This window comes from Triturus cristatus, chromosome 1_2, assembly GCF_964204655.1.
Source record: "Triturus cristatus chromosome 1_2, aTriCri1.1, whole genome shotgun sequence".
Classification (NCBI taxonomy): domain Eukaryota; kingdom Metazoa; phylum Chordata; class Amphibia; order Caudata; family Salamandridae; genus Triturus; species Triturus cristatus.
In genome coordinates this window covers 1,000,970,002-1,000,983,991 of record NC_140580.1, presented here as the reverse complement: position 1 = coordinate 1,000,983,991, position 13,990 = coordinate 1,000,970,002, and positions in this window count along the sequence as shown.

Sequence of the window (13,990 nt, the reverse complement as noted above, 5' to 3'; positions counted from 1 at the left end):
ATAACGCCCTTCACGTATTTAATTAAGTGAGGAATAAATACTTCATCTTCTAAAAGTTGTAGTTTAAAAAAGGCTGGACGACAATGTCTCAGGCCTAACTCCTTTAGTATTGGCAGAATCCATCTTTTCCAAAGTAAAGTATAAAATTTGCAGAAAAACAGGGAAGGTATAGTGGACTGGGTCGATATACATGGACAGGGGCATGAAAAACACGGCCAGTCATTCATATTTGGAAACTATTTCAATCTATAAAAATTGCCTAAGCGAAACCTATTCAAAAACATCCTGACATATCCTCCCTTTGCGATTGTTAGATACAGTTGCACGTCTGACTGTATTAGCAGCAATTGGTTCTCTCTAACAGATGATTTGATTATGTTAGTAGAGAATCTAATAGACTCCATATACTTAGGGGTGGGCAGAATTTGCGTAGTCGCGCTACGGTAAAAAATCAACGCGAGCACGCTGAAATTTCGCAAACTCGTGGAATTGCTTTTTTCTGTTCACAAGCGCTGTTTGGGTGCTCAGGGGGAAATATCTCGTGAACACAAATTTTGAGAATGCGAACAAGCAAAGCGAAGCCGCGGAACGCAGAAATTTGGGTAATTCTGCGTTCTCCGCGGAACGCAAAATTACCCAAATTCCGCAAATTCTGCGAACGGAAGGGAAGTTACCGTCCAGGACTACAAATAATCCATACAAGCAATCTTCAGAGATTTCCTTGGGATTAAAGTAATGCAGGCCGGGTTGGAAAAGTATTCTGGGAATCCCAGGTCAGCCGTAAAGTTTTTAACTTAATTAAGCCATGGAATACGAGACACCCATTGCAACTTAACCCAGTCATTTGTCACATCACAGTTAAAATGGGTGGTTGAGTCAGACCATATCTTGTGCCATTGTAGGACCGGCTGAATTTTAATTAAATCTGTTATATACGGAAGTCCGAGTTCCGCATGGAAAATATATGTCGCTGTACTATTGGTGACCGCCAGTGAGTTTCTAAAAAAAACCATTCTGGACTAACTATGAGATTGTATATCAGCAAAACCCCAAATTCCGGCTGCTTACATGGCCGTAGAGATACATCTGGCTTTATACATTTTTATCGAGTCACTAATAGGTCGTTTTTCCAGTTTTCTGGCAAAATTCACCAATGCCGCCGTAACTTTTGCGAACAGCAATTTTCTTGATGTTATGGCTTTTGTACCGGAGTTCCTTTTTCCAAAGACAATTCCCAAATATGATAAGCAGTTGGCAAATTTGACCTGACTGTTATTGATAAAAATATCCCGGCATTTTACAATGTTGTAACCACACTTCATAAAACATGTTTTAGTAATATTTACATGCAGATCTAAGTTCGACATAAAGGTTACAAAGCTAGAAACAACTCTCTGCAATCCTGTTTGTGTACGCGATAGTAAGACGGCATCCTCCGTGGAAAATAATGCTGCAATTAGATGATTGCCAATATGGGGGGGAGTCCTGACATTCCCTAGACAGTACTGTGCCTAGTCCATTTATATACAGGGGAAAAAGGAAAGGGGCTAGCACACACCCCTGCCTTACCCCCTTCCTGACAGAGAATTTGTAACTACGCTCACCTGTGCTTCCATATCTGACGCTGGCCTGTGCGTCTTGATATATTTGCCTTAGGAAATTGACAAGTTGGTTTTTAACACCGAGGGCCTCTAAGATGTTCCAGAGTTTAAAGTGGCTAACGCAATCGAAGGCCGAACTCAGATCGACAAATGCCAGAAAAAGGTTCCCGCTTTTAGCTTGCGTGCATTTGCCCCAAATTAGATTCAAGTTTAGGTCTTGCTCAATAGTGCCAAATCCTTGACAGAATCCGTATTGCAGTTCAGTGACTACACCCATGTCCTCAGCCCATGTCTGCAATTTATTTATTACAATTCGCCCAGCCACTTTCCCAAAAAAATCCAAAAGTGAAATTGGTCTGTAGCATACCGGATCATTACGATCATCCTTTTTAAAAATTGGTACACGAATTATCTCAGACCATGTAGGAATAAAACCCTGCTTACAGCATGCTTTTAAAACAGACATCAGTAGCGGGCCCCAGAGGGAAGGATTGGATTTATATAAATCCACAGGAACTCAGTCAGGGCCAGACGCTTTGCCTCCCGCACAAGCGACCCTTGACACTGTCTTCAGGCAGGTCGCTCCTCCATGCTGCACAGCTCCACCAGTAGGACGGTGTGTCCCTGCTGCCCGACACCCCTCTGCCTCGGTAGGCTGGTACTGCTGTAATTGCTTATGTTACTGCCTGCGTTAATTTCGGTTTGCTGCCTCTTTATTTTCTGTCTCCTTTGTTTCCTTCGTTACCCCTGTGCCCCCTTGTTTGCCTTCTGTGCCCCTGCCTTCACCTGTTTTCCTGCCGTGGTGTTCCCTGCATCCCTGCCCCCCTGCTCGTCCATTCGTCACACCACCCCGCCTCCCAGCTGCTCCTCCCTCCCACCTCCCCTTATATAGTGGCTGCTGTGTGGCTGGCCCGCTGGCGCGCCAAAGGCAAACTCATCTCTGCCAGTCCTCGCCTGGACCGCACCCAGCACGAGACCCCCTGGTCCCCGCGAACACCACACCGAATGCCGCCATTACACCGCCAGTACCCGCCACGCTCTCAACACCGGACGATCCCACACCTGCTTCCAGGCCACTCCCAAGCACACCCAGAGACCCTTCTCCTTCCAGAGATGCAGATTCACCAGCCTCCAAGCCTCCAACCCGCCCACCGAGATAGGACGCAACCACCTCAGATGCCTACTAATCAACACCCGCTCCGCACGCAAACATGCCGTCGAACTCTGGGACCTGCTCGACACATTCTCCCCGGACGTCGCCTCAACAAAGCCAGTGCCACCATTGCACCCCATCTTCGCAAGGTCATCAACACCTCCTTTGAGACCGCAACCTTCCCAGGGAGCTGGAAACACGCAGAGATCAATGCCCTTCTCAAGAAACCCAAGGCGGATCGGAGAGACCTCAAGAACTTCCGGCCCAGCTCCCTGCTCCCGTTCCCGGCAAAGTTCATCGAGAAGATCGTCAACAGACAACTGAGCCACCACCTCGAGGAGAACAACATCCTGGACCATCCCAGTCTGGGTTCCGCAGCAACCACAGTACCGGAACCGCCCTCATCGCTGCCACCGACGACATCAGGGCCCTGCTGGACAACGGTGAGACCGCGGCCCTCATCTTCCTAGACCTTTCAGCCACCTTCGACACAGTTTGCCACCGCACCCTACGCACCCGCCTCCACAACGCAGGGATATGAAACAAGGCTCTGGAATGGACCACCTCCTTCCTCTCTGACAGAACCCAGATTGTCCGCCTCCCGCCTTTCCGATGCAAAGCCTCCAAGATCGTCTGCGCCGTACCCCAAGAATCCTCCCTCAGCCTGACACTGTTCAATGTCTACATGGCACCTCTGGCTCACGTAGCCTGACTGCACAACCTCAACATCATCTCCAACGCCGACGACACCCAGCTGATCCTCTCCCTCACCAAGGACCCCAACCCCGCCAAAACTAACCTCCACAAAGGAATAAAGGCCGTCGCCGAATGGATGAAGAGCAGCCGTCTGAAGTTGAACTCTGACAAAATGGAGGATCTCATCCTCAGCTCCACCCCCTCAGCCTGGGACGACTCCTGGTGGCCGACCTCTCTGGGAGCAGCACCGACAACCACCGACCACGCACGCAACCTGGGATTCACCCTCGACTCCACACTCTCCATGACCAAGCAAGTCAACGCCGTCTCATCCTCGATATCCTTCGCCACAGCCACATTACACCTCACCTAAGAAACCTGCACTGGCTCCCCGTCAACCAAAGGATCACCTTCAAGCTCCTCACCCATGCCCACAATGCACTCCACAACAACGGATCGGCATACCTCAACAGACGTCTCGCCTTCTACACCCCGAACAGCCAACTCCGCTCAGCCGACCTCGCACTCGCTTCCGAAGAACGACCTCCAGCGGCAGATCGTTCTCCTACCTCGCCGCAAAAACCTGGAACACCCTCCCCACCCACCTGCGGCAGCCCCAGGACCTACTTACCTTCAGGAGGCTACTCAAGACCTGGCTGTTCGAGCAGTAGCAGCACCCTACCCCCCAGCGCCTTGAGACCCACACAGGTGAGAAGTGCGCTTTATAAATACTTTGATTGATTGATTAATTGCAAGTATGACTTCATCCACAGTAAAATCGATGTCAAGGAGAGGAGTTGGCCTAACGGCTAGGGCGGTCGACCTCCAATCTGGGTAACCGGGTTCGAGTCTCGGCAATGTCGCTGAACATCCTGTGATTCTGGGCAAATCACTTAATCTCCCCGTGCCTATCAAAAAAGTGTCCTCATGTAACGTAACTGGTGCTATGTAAAGCGCTCTGACACCTGATTGGATTCGGGTCAAGTTTGCGCTATATAAAACTCTGCAAAAGAAAAAAAATAATAAATTGGGAGAAAAGTCCCTGGCTGAGCTCCCGGGTCGTGACAAGAATTATCTTTATCACTTTTGCTATATAATTTTGAATAATGAGTCACCCATTGATCCTCACTAATACGTATCTCAATGCTGGGTTGGTTATTGGGAGACAGAAAAAGGGCATTTACAGCTTTCCAGAAACCTGTGTTTTCCTTTAATTCAGAGGCTACGATAAGGGCTCGCCATGATTCTGATCTAATAGCCTCCTTACGCACTTTAAGTGTAGATCTATATGCATTTCTGACCACCTTGATTTCAGATTGAACTCTAGCTGGTTACTGTAATGCATTTTTCAGTGCTGCATGGGCTTTGGAACAGTTAGTATCAAACCAGCCTGTCTTCTTAGTATGTGGTTTGTTGTGAGCTACTAATAGGTTCCTCTTGATCTCTAATGACATACTCAAAAAGGAATTAAAGACATCATGGACTGCAGCAGTTTTGTCAAGACAAACTGGGAAATCAAGTTTACAGTGGGTTAGGAGTGTCTTAGTGCCAATGGGTCCGTTCCAGTCCACTTAATTGAATATCCATGAACTTTTTTCTGAGCGATGTCCTGTACTAGGTGTTCAGATTGGTCTTTTATATTTGACACATTTGAAGGAAGATATATAATGACACTAATAGGGAAATGGTCAGTAAAAATCGACAGTGTGAGTTTTAAAACTATGTACTCTGCTTGCATGTGTATTCAGTACTAGTATGTAATCAATAATAGAATACATCCCTTTTCCGTTAAAGGTACAGCTAAACGGTATTGGGGCGAAATAGTTCATTAGCAAAACCTATATCAGCGGAGCATTTAATGGTATTTAATTGGTCCCCAAAAGGAGAATGCAGGAAGTGGGTAGCATCTGCCCCATCATCAGACAATAGACCACATATACCTCTGTCAGCATGAGGGCACAATACAGTGTTAAACTCCCCTCCCCAGATTACACAGATATCCTTATGTATCTCCATCTGCATGATGTGCATTTCCTTCTGTAAGTGCCTCAAAACCACCTCTGCCTGATCTTTTGGGAAATGATTATAAAAGTTCAGAAGAGCGGTACAGTGTGTGCTGTCGATGTAAAATTTCAGTACCTGATAATAAGTGTTAAAGAGCGTGAAATCAATTTGTTTAACATTCACCCTCTAAGAAACATAAATACATAGACATCCCTTCTTCCTCCCATGACTAAATGATACTGCCAGTGTGTGAAATGTTTTGTATCTGTTAATATGCAGCATACTGTCTACCCAGGTTTCCTGAAAGCATAATAAATCAAAGGCTTCTACAAAGTCTATCCATGCGGAGTTAGAAAGTTTTGCGAGCAGGCCTGCCACATTCCAAAATAATAATTTGCATGATGATGTACTTCCCTGACCTTGGTTTTTAGACCCAGTACTAAATTTACCAGTATCTAAACTAGTGTGTTAATCTACCAGTGGCCTAGATTTATAGCAGGGAACAGGGATGTTTGTGTCATTTATTATGTTTGTATCGGGAAGAGGGAGTTCCATTGAGTCTTGTAGGGTCAATTCAGGTGTAATATTGTGCTTCGCCTCCACCCTTTTTGGATCTATGTGGTTACCCGGGATATCAAGTCAATCAATATCCTCTCGAGTGGGCAATATATCAAATCTATTCTGCGTGGGAATACCAAATGTGTGTAGTGGGACACCGTAAGGACCTCTCCACCGGGGATAAATCTGCATCCGGCTTGGTGGAGGATAGAAATATCTGAGCGGTAATACATTAATGTCCCTGATCCAAATGCAATCATTGCCAAGTCTGGAGAGAATCTCTTGTGTCAATTGGGGTGTTCTGAAAGTCAGAATTATGCAATATCCAGGGAATGTTTTGTCTCTTCTCCCTATCCACCGACTCTTCTGGCCATCTTAAATTCTCCAAACAGAGCTTCTGTCAGCCTGGTTTTAGTACCGAGCCTAAAGAGAGCCTTGTTTCTCAATGCTTCCCATTTTTCGGTCACCTGCAGTGGTATATGAGAGACATTGGCCAGGACTATAATATAGAGGGTTACCGCCAGTGACAGGTCCAACCTGGTGCCTTCCATATCTGGAAGATTTAAAAGGGAAGGACCAATAGACGGATTAGACCCAATATCAGAATTGGACCTTTGTCCCTGTAGAATAATGCTTGTGGCCGTTCTTATTACTTTCAAATAAATTCAGAGAATGTCAACCAGTGGCAGTTTGGTTGATAATATGAGACTCTGGTATTCCTTGCTTAGTGTGTGACAAAATCTGGTAGACACCCTTTGGCGAATAGTCAGCCTGGAGAAGCGGTGCATCATTATCTAGTCCAGCTGCCAAGTTCGGTGTATTAGTCATGGGGTTATTGGGGAGATCTCCTATACATATCTTCAAAATGTCTTCTATGGCTGTTACCCTTGTCATTAAATTCTTTAGGGCTGCAGCAATTTTTTTTTGCAGACCATCTATTTTGAGGCAAATTTTGTCATAGTCCTCGACGTGTTTTTTGCATGTGGTCGTAGCTGATGACCCTTTTCCCCCAAAATCAGATTTAGGTTTATTCTTAGTTTTCTTTAGCTTTTTAGCTAATGCATTTGTCCTAGTTATAAGTGTATCATTGACCAGCATCACTTGTGTTACCTCTGGTTTCTTGGGGCCCTTAGATGGTGGTTGTGTCTCGCGTTCCTGATCAAATACATAGATGGGATCAGACATGTCCTGCACGCACCTGTTCGTAAGATTTGAGGTGTTTTGGTTGACTGGAGAAATGTGGCTCAATGATTAGAGGTCTAGCCCGGGACCAGGGTTCAATTCCCCGCCTCGGCGGGTCTTGGGCTAAAAAATTCCACGGACCTGATAATTCTCGCCTCGGTGCCTCTTCCAATCATGAAGTCCTACTCTGCAACTCTGGGCAATAGCTTGCTTAATCTCCACAACAGCCCTCACAACGCTAAAGATGCCTGGCCTCCACCTTGGGGGTGCCCAGGAGTGGACGCCTCACAGGGAAAGCCAGGATGGGTTCCACAGCGGTATTCGTACAAGCGCCTTGAGACCCTTGCGGATGAGTAGCGCGCTATACAAGTATCAATTTACATTTACTGTCGTGTCAGAGTGTGAGGGGCTTAAAGCGAAATGCCCTAAGTTTAAAGGTCCCGTAAGTCCCTCTCCCACCTTAATACCTTGATTAAACGTTACTTCTACTGACTGGATTTGTTTTTCTATGGCTCCCATTGCTCTCGATAAACACTTCATTAAGGAGTTCTCAGATCCCCCTGCCACCTTTACCATACTTTCTGCCTTTCTTTTACCCATTTTCGCCCCCACAAACAATTTAGGCTTAACCTCCTGTAAAATGAAGCTTGTAGGTGTAGGCCCCCACTAATTTTTCTGGCAACCCCGTACTGTCAAGTTCGGGATGACCATACAAATCATTAACAGTCTTTGGCAATGTGTATTACGTTAGTTCTAAGAATCTCGGGCTGAAACAGAATAGGAGGGATTGACGTAGTATCTTCACAGTCACAGTACCTTAAAGATTACTTCTATACAAAACCGGACTTAAAGAGATTTCTGTCCGATTATCAGGGACAATCAAAAAGAAGATTTTTTACATTTTCTGAAACATCGTCTTCAAAATTGACAGGGGACTCAGATCTAGGTGAAGGGGCATCCAACCAGAACCAACAAAGTCCTCTTTTTTAGCCATAGGCCAGCAAAAAAAACGAGAACATTACAAGCAGCAGCCATGGGAATTGCGAACACGATGCCAGTATTACAAGACTTAAAAAAAAACCTATAATAAATCTATCAAACATCAGCCTTACAAAAGTCTTGGAATTAGGATTAACGTTCGTCCACTGGGTTCACTCTGATTTGGTTAAATTGAAGATGGAGGCCATGGAACTCTTTTGAAAGATGCAGTTAAGAGCATTCCTCTTAGACAAAGAAGACACAGCAAGAGTGGAACCTTCAGGTCTTCGTAATAAGTCATACTTCTGTCCACCTATCTAAGAAATTCCCAAGGACGTTTGATCCTTTGAGGAAGTAGTGTTGTCGTCTTTGAATGCACTTGAAAATAAAAAAGTATTTGTGCAGAACAACATTTCACAAGAACAACGATTGGCCATTCAATCATTGAAAGAGGAAGAAATTGTTTTTATAAAGTCCGTAGATAAAGGCGGGCTGTTGTCATCTGGTCAAAAGAGTCGTACCTATTGGAAGGGAGAAGCCAAGTGTTGAACCCAATGTGATATCGACGCATCTCTTATGATCCTTCAAAAGAGATACATAATATCATGAAGGAAGTGAATGAAGGATTAGAGTCTGTAATTCTTGGACCAAAAGAATTGGATTACCTTAAAAAGAAACATCCAAGAACTCCTGCAATGTATTTTTTACAAAAACTGCATAGGAACGCCGTAAATCCTCCAGGAAGTCCGATCATGTCTGGTTGTGAATCAAATATTAGAGCCAGTCTCAAAATATGTGGATACCTTCCTAAAGCATTTCTTACCTGAGGTTCATTCCTATTTACGTGACACAATGGAGTTCATCACTAAAGTAGAAGGATACAACTTCTACAACCAACATCTTGGTTACATTAGATGTCACCTCCCTCTACACCCAAATGCCCAAAGAGGATGCCCTAGAGGCGATGAAATTTTATCTGGAGCAGAGACCAAGGCCATATCAAGTATCATCTTTGTTTAACCTACGCTTGGTCGCATTGTCCCTCAAAATAAATTTTTTCAAATTCGAAGAGGATTTCTTCCTACAAATAAAGGATCTTTTGCCCCAGAAATGGCAGTGCTATACATAACCAGGTATGAAGATAATTACATTTATAACAACAACCCAGTCATTAACCGAATATAGCATGAGACAAAGCATGCTTTTACATTGCATTCCATTACAACACGGTTGTTACAACAAAGTGTTGTTAGAATGCGATACCTTTACAACGCAAGTCATTAGATCAACTTGCACTAGTTGGAGCTCCAATTTTAGGAATAGTATAATTTACTATTCCAAATCCACCCTGCACAACAGTAGGTAAGGTGTTGGAATAGTAAATCATACTATTCCTTATGTTGGAGCGGCATCTAGAGCAAGTTGGTCTAATGACTTGCGATGTAATGGCACTGTGTTGTAACAACGGGGTCGTTGGAACAACCGCGTTGTAAAGGTAATGCAATGTAACAACCGCGTTGTAAAGGTTGTTTCCCCATTGATCATATAGCGCAATGGTTCCGCTAGATAGATCACATCTGGAGTATTTGGAAGGGGAATGAGGCAGTGTTGATTGAATTTCGTGATTGGCTTAACAGCCGGAGCCCAGACATCAAATTCAGTTTGATGCACTACATGAAGAATCTCACATTTCTGGACATGGAGGTTACAGCATCCCCAACCTGACTAATTACCACTCTGCACACCAAAGTAACGGATAAGAACAATGCTCTACAATATCAATCAATCAATCAATACATTTGTAGCATGTGCTACTCACCCGTAGGGTCTCAAGGTGCTGGGGGAGGGGGGGTGCCGCTACTGCTCGAAGAGCCAGGTCTTGAGGTGTTTCCTGAATGTGAGGTGGTCCTGGGTCAGTCGTAGGTGGGCGGGGAGGGAGTTCCACGTCTTGGCCGCCAGGTAGGAGAATGATCTTCCTCCGGCGGTGGTTCTGCGGATCCGTGGGACGGCGGTGAGGGCGAGGCTGGCGGAGCAGAGTTTGCGTGTTGGAGTGTAGAACGTGAGGTGGTTGTTGAGGTTCTCGGGACCTATGTCGTGGAGTGCTTTGTGTGCGTGGGTGAGGAGCCTGAACGTGATCCTTTTGTTGACAGGGAGCCAGTGCAGGTCTCTCAGGTGGGCTGATATGTGGCTGTGGCGGGGGATGTCGAGGATGAGTCGTGCGGATGCGTTCTGTATGCGTTGGAGTTTTTTCTGAAGTTTGACTGTGGTTCCTGCGTATAGGGCATTCACGTAGTCTAGTCGGCTGGTAACGAGGGCCTTGGTGACCGTCTTTCTAGTTCCGGTAAGGATCCACCGGAAGATCTTATGGAGCATGCGCAGGGTGTTGAAGCATGAGGATGAGATGGCGTTGACTTGCTTGGTCATGGTAAGAGAGGAGTCCAGGATAAATCCCAGGTTGCGTGCGTGGTCAGTGGGTGTCGGTGCGGTGCCAAGTGCTGTGGGCCACCAGGAGTCATCCCAGGCGGATGGGGATGGTCCGAGGATGAGGACCTCCGTCTTGTCTGAGTTCAGTTTCAGACGGCTGAGTTTCATCCATTCCACAATGTTTTTCATTCCTTCCTCAAGGTTGAGTTTGGTGGTGGCTGGGTCTTTGGTGAGGGAGAGTATCAGCTGGGTGTTGTTGGCGTATGAGATGATGTTGAGGTTGTGTTTGCGTGCAATGGTTGCGAGGGGGCTCATGTAGATATTGAAGAGGGTTGGGCTGAGCGATGAGCCTTGGGGTACGCCACAGATGATCTCAGTGGCCACGGAGCGGAAGGGAGGAAGGCGGACTCTCTGCGTTCTGTCGGAGAGAAACGAGGTGATCCAGTCCAGGGCTTTACCTTGGATCCCGGCGTTGTGGAGGCGGGTTATTAGGGTATGATGGCAGACTGTATCAAAGGCAGCTGAGAGGTCTAGGAGGATGAGCCGGTTGTTTCCCCGTTGTCAAGCAGGGTCCTGATGTCGTCGGTGGCTGCGATGAGGGCGGTCTCAGTGCTGTGGTTAGCTCGAAATCCAGACTGGGATGGGTTGAGGGATCCATTGGCCATTAGGAATGTGGTCAGCTGTTTATTGATGATCTTCTCAATAACTTTTGCAGGGAAGGGAAGAAGAGAGATGAGGCGGAAGTTTTTGAGGTCTTTAGGGTCCGCTGTGGGTTTCTTCAGTAGGGCGTTGATCTCTGCGTGCTTCCAGCTCTCTGGGAAGGTGGCGGACGTGAGGGAGTTGTTTATGACGTTCTGTAGGTGGGGAGCGATGATGGTGTCGGCTTTGTTGAAGATGTGGTGAGGGCATGGGTCGGAAGGAGGGCCGGAGTGGATGCAGCTGTGGTCGGTCCAGTGTAGTCTGGTGGAGTGGCTGAAGGCAATGTGGCTGCTGGCAGAGAAGATGGGGTCGAGCATGTGGCTGGCGTAGTGGGTGGGGGTGTTCACCAGTTGCTTGAGTCCGAGGTTGGCGAGTGTGTCGAGCAGGGTGGTGGTGTTGTTGTCATTGTTGTTCTCCAGGTGGAAGATCAGGTCCCCTAGGAGGATGTAGTCTGATGAGGCGAGGGCATGTGGGCTGATGAAGTCGGCGATCGCTTCACTGAATTGTGTGCGTGGGCCCGGGGGTCTGTAGATGAGGGTTCCTATGAGGGTGGTCTTGGGGTCGGTGTGGATATGGAAGTGTAGGTGTTCGGCGGTGGTGAGGGCATCTTCGGAGTTGGTCATGATGCCGATGGTGTACCTGTAGATGATGGCGATTCCTCCTCCAGTTTGGTTGACATGGTCCTTTTGGGTGATCTTGTAGCCGTCCGGGATGGCTATGGCGATGTCGGGGGCTGAGGAGGCGTTCATCCAAGTTTCTGTGAGGAAGGCGACGTCTGGTGCTGTTGTGTCGAGGAGGTCCCAGAGTTCGACGGCGTGCTTTTGGACGGAGCGGGTGTTGAGCAGGATGCACTTGAGGTGTTTGTTGTTGTTGCCTGGTCCAGGTGGTGGGTGCAGGTTCGGACGCAGGTGAATTTGCAGATTTGGCAGGAGAAGGGTCCGTGGGTGCGCTTCGGAGTGGCTTGGTAGCAGGCAGATGGTCGGCCGGTGTTGAATGCATGGAGGGTGGTGGGATCGTATCTCCGTCGGGTTTCTTGGTTTCGGCGGGGGCTAGGGGTTCTGGCGCTGGGCGCAGTCCAGGCGCGGATGGGCGCAGACGGGCTTGCCTTTGGCGCAGCGGCGCACCCGCTGAGCGGCCTCCATATGAGGGGCTGTGGGAGGGAGGAGCAGTTGGGAGGCAGGAGCGGGATGGCGGAATGGGGCACCAGGGGGGCAGGGCCGCAGGGGAGGCAGCGGCGGTAAGCGAGGGAGGAGAGAGGGAGGGAGGTGGTACAGAAGGAAAAACAGGGGGCAGGGGGTGATACAGAAGGAAAAACAGGGGGCAGGGGGAGAGGGCACAAAGGGCACTAGAGGGTGAAAAAGAAAACAACAGTAAAAAAACCAGTCAATCAAACCGTGGAAATACAGTACAGGTCGAACTCAGGCAGCAAGCAGATCCTGGTCACAGCAGGTAGCGGCAGCGGGACAGCGGCACAGGAGGACCGTGTGGCGGCTGAGGGGGGCGATCTACCTGGTGACAGGGTCAAGGGTCGCTACAATATAACGGTTACCATCCTCGCAGTCTGAAAGATAAGCTGCCGTATGGCCAATTCTTGCAGATCAGGCGCGATCGCATTTTTTCAGGAAAGACTACGAGCTACGCGCGGATATACTGATCAGCAAGCTGAAGGATAGAGGGTACCCGCACAACCTACTAAAACACTCCATGAAGGGATGTATGTCGTTACAACGCACACTTTTACAACGCATGCACTTACAACGCATTTTTTACAACGCAACATCCATTACAACGCATTCCATTACATAGCATGACACTACAACGCATTTTATAAACTACCTTTACAACGCATTCCATTACAATGCATACTACCTTTACAACGCATACCATTACAACGCATAATATTAAATTGCATTTAAGGTAAGTATTAGATGGTATAGGGGTAAAAATTACTTTTCTAACTCCAGGGGGTGCAACAGTAGGGTAATTGTTGGATAGTATAGGGGTAAAAATTACTATTCTAACTCCAGGGGGTGCAACAGTAGGGAAAGTGTTGGATAGTATAGGGGTAAAAATTACTATTCTAACTCCAGGGGGTGCAACAGTAGGGTAAGTGTTGGATAGTATAGGGGTGAAAATTACTATTCTAACTCCAGGGGGTGCAACAGTAGGGTAAGTGTTGGATAGTATAGGGGTAAAAATTGCTATTCTAACTCCAGGGGGTGCAACAGTAGGGTAAGTGTTGGATAGTATAGGCGTAAAAATTACTATTCTAACTCCAGGGGGTGCAACAGTAGGGTAAGTGTTGGATAGTATAGGGGTAAAAATTACTATTCTAACTCCAGGGGGTGCAACAGTAGGGTAAGTGTTGGATAGTATAGGGGTAAAAATTACTATTCTAACTCCAGGGGGTGCAACAGTAGGGAAAGTGTTGGATAGTATAGGGGTAAAAATTACTATTCTAACTCCAGGGGGTGCAACAGTAGGGTAAGTGTTGGATAGTGTAGTGTAATATTATGCGTTGTAATGGTATGCGTTGTAAAGGTAGTATGCGATGTAATGGAATGCGTTGTAAAGGTAGTTTTTAAAAATGCGTTGTAGTGTCATGCTATGTAATGGAATGCATTGTAATGGATGTTGCGTTGTAAAAAATGCATTGTAAGTGTAGTGCGTTGTAAAGTTGCGTTGTAAATGTTGT